Below are 3,504 nucleotides of genomic sequence, written 5' to 3' on the forward strand. Positions count from 1 at the left end.
TCTTGGCGGGACCCCCCTAGATGCCTATGCCCAGCAGGGTTCCAGCAGCGGCCCCGCAGGGTCCCGGAGGTCGGGGGTCGGAGGTCGGGGGTCGGCCCCCTCCTGACCCCTCTGGAAGGTGCTCGGGGTCATCCCTCGCAACATCCTCTATTTCCTGGATCTGTATCTTCTTCCCTTTCCTTGATTTTTAAAAATAGATTTTATTTATTTATTCATGAGGGACACAGAGAGGCAGAGCCACAGGCAGAGGGAGAAGCAGGTTCCCTGAGGGGAGCCCGATAGGGAACTAGTTCCGGGACCCAGGCGTCCCCCTTTTCTTGACCATCATTTTTGTGGGACATACGCTCCAAGAGTTGCTTGAGGAATGTTGCAGGCAGGTGCCTTTATTTTTTTCCCTTCTTCATTGGACCTTTCATGTCTGTAACTCTCTTTAAGTATAGAATTCTCCGTTGAAAATAATATTTAGAGTGTTAGAGGGCTTGCTTCTCTAAGTCTTAGCTTCCTGGGTTGCCACTGAGAAATTTTACTGCATAATTCCTGCTCTTCATTGGTGACTTCTTCCCTTCCTTCCTCCTTTCCTCCCTCCCTTCCTTCCTTTTGTCTTTTAAACCATACAGATATATTATCTTATGATTTTGGAGGTCAGGGCGGAATCAGCCCCATTGGGCTAATGTCAAGGAGTAGGGAGACATTTACCTACCTCATTCTCTGGTCACTAATTTATGTGTTACCTGTTTCTGTTCTGTTTTGTCTCAAGAAGTTATTTTATTTTATTTTTTAAAATATTTTATTTATTCATGAGAGACACAGAGAGAGCCAGAGGCACAGGCAGAGGGAGAAGCAGGCTCCCGGCCAGAGAGCCGGGTGTGGGACTGGATGCCAGGGGATCACCCCTGAGGCCGACTCAACCACAGAGCCACCCAGGTGCCCCTCAAAAAGGTTTAGGTTTTTCTTTGTTCCCAGTGTTCTCAGACACAATCATGTATCTTGGTTACAGGTCTTTTCTCATCTTTATTGAGCTGGTTGTATTTGGTTAGCTGTTTTTGACCTTGAAATACATGTCTCTCAGTTCTGGAAATTTTTCTGGAATTATTTATTTAATAATTTTCTTCTATTTTATGTTTTTCAGTTCTGGAGTTTTTTTCTGGTATTATTTAGTTGCTAATTTTCTCTATCTTTTCCCTCCCTCACTGTATCCTCTTCTTTTTTAGAATTTTGTTATTCAGATATCTGAACATAATAATATCTTGAATGATATTTCATCTTACTTGTCCTATTTTCTATCTCTTTTGTCTTCTTGTTCTGCTTTTCTGGATGATTTTCTCAATTTAATTAAACAAATATTATATCAAATTATTATTATTATTTATTATATAGGCTTGCTTTGAAGATACTTTGGGTTTGGTTCCAGACCATGGCAATAAAGCAAGTATCACAAAAAAGTCGGTCAAATGAGTTTTTCGATTTTCCAATACATATAAGGTTATGTTTACACTATACTAGTTTATTAAATATGCAATAATATTATGTCAAAAAATGTGCATCCCTTAATGTAAAGATACTTTATTACTAAAAAATGCTAATTATCATCTGAACTTTGAGTGGAATCTTTTTGCTGGTAGAGGGTCTTGCCTTGATGTTGATGGCTGCTGACTGATCAGGGTGGTGGTTACTGAAGGTTGGGGTGGCTGTAGCAATTTCTTAAAATAAGACAGCAATGAAGTTTGCCACCTCAGTATGCTGCTAGGTGAACTGAGGAGACCTCTTGGCCCTGAAGCCTCTGCCCAGCCCGTGCCCAGGATATTGCTGGAGGCTCCTGGTCCCATTGTAAGAAAAGAATTCAAGGTTAGACCAGGCACACTGGTTGAGTGATGCCTATGAAGAGCTTATAAAAAAGAAAGAGTAACACTTCCAAGATGTGAGGTCAGGCAAGCTCAAGTCTGCTCACCCCGCCCCTGGGGTTTGGTGCCCATCCTTCATTGATAGTTGTTAATTAAGGAGTGGAATATTTATTATTTGGGGAGGGGATTTTTGGGGGGAGCAGAGTTTCATATCTTTTCTCCCTTCCTTGGTCAGGGTCTCTGGCTTTCTTTTTTTTTTTTTTTTTTGGTCTCTGGCTTTCTTAGGCCTGTCTGGTTTGATCTGGCTCCTGTGGCTTTGTTTGTGGAATGCTGCCAGGACAGGTTGCTAACTTTTCTGATAATGGACCTTGACTTCCCCTTCGCTGGCATCCAGGCATCCTGGTAAAGCCTAACTGACTGCCTACTCTAACATTCCCTTCTCAAGAACTCTGGGCCCTTAAAATCTTTTTTTTTTTTTCACCCTTAAAATCTTTTAAGGGAAAATGGATGACAGTCCTTCTGTAACTACTTCATGCTGGTGTGGGACATTGACCCTGCCTTAGGGCTCCAGAAGTCCTTGCTATCTAAGTTTTAGAAAACCAGAATGGACAGGTGGGAGTAGAAGGAAGCTGTAGGTTGTTGTTCCAGGAAGTATTGGTGGGTTTCATCTTCATGGGAGATAGGTTTGGAATCCCTGGCACATTGTTGTCTGGAAATGAAGTTGTTGGAGCCTGGAAAAGACAAATATGACAAGAAAGTTAAACAAGGTCCAAAAAGTATAAGTAACAATATAGCCAGTAGTTGACATAAAAGGGTCAAGAACCAGGTTACAGATGGAAGCACCATGTCATGTACAGCATTCCAAATATCATTAGTGGTATCAGCCCCTTTGGTCATTTGATGGAGCCATTTGGCTTGATCAGATAATTTTTGGATGTTTTCTTCTACTGTCCAGGGATGTTGATCTAAGTGCCACATGTTCTCTTAATGACTGCGCATACTCTACCTTGTTCAGCCAATAAATAATCCAAAGCCAGTGTGTTGTCCCTAACCACATTGACCAAAGGTTGGTGTGGCTTGGAGAGATCTGAGAAAGTGGATGTGGTGGTAAAAGCTAGCTTATCTAACACTGGTGTCAGATTTCATGGGGTTTCATGATGTGCAAATCTCCCCCAAGGGGCTAGCACTAAGGGTACCTACTATGCCAGCACTGAATACAAGGACTATTGCCCTTCAGCCTCTAGTGTGGGGTTGGGTAGAATTATATATGCAGACTCCCAGGGGAACCACATACCAGGGTATAACTGTGCTAATGTTAGAGGTTATCAATGCAAAGAAATCCTGGAGCCAATATGGGTTAGGTAAAGGTTAGTTCCTATAGGGGGCACTTGGTGGCTCAGTAGGTTAAGCATGTGACTTTGGCTCTGTTATGATCTCGGGGTCCTGGAGTCAGGCTCCACGCTTGGTGGGGAGCCTGTTTCTCCCTCTTTGTTCTCTTTGTCTCTCAAATAAAAAAATAAAATCTTAAAAAAAAAATATTGGTTCCTGTAGGTTATGAAGAGATGATTGGGAAAGACACATAAAGTTATGGGATTACTCACTGTTTCCAGTTTCTGGAGTTGCTGGGCCCACCTGGAGGGAGTTATTGTGTGTGCAATTGGGG

Source organism: Canis lupus, chromosome 25 (assembly GCF_011100685.1).
Source record: "Canis lupus familiaris isolate Mischka breed German Shepherd chromosome 25, alternate assembly UU_Cfam_GSD_1.0, whole genome shotgun sequence".
NCBI classification, from domain to species: domain Eukaryota; kingdom Metazoa; phylum Chordata; class Mammalia; order Carnivora; family Canidae; genus Canis; species Canis lupus.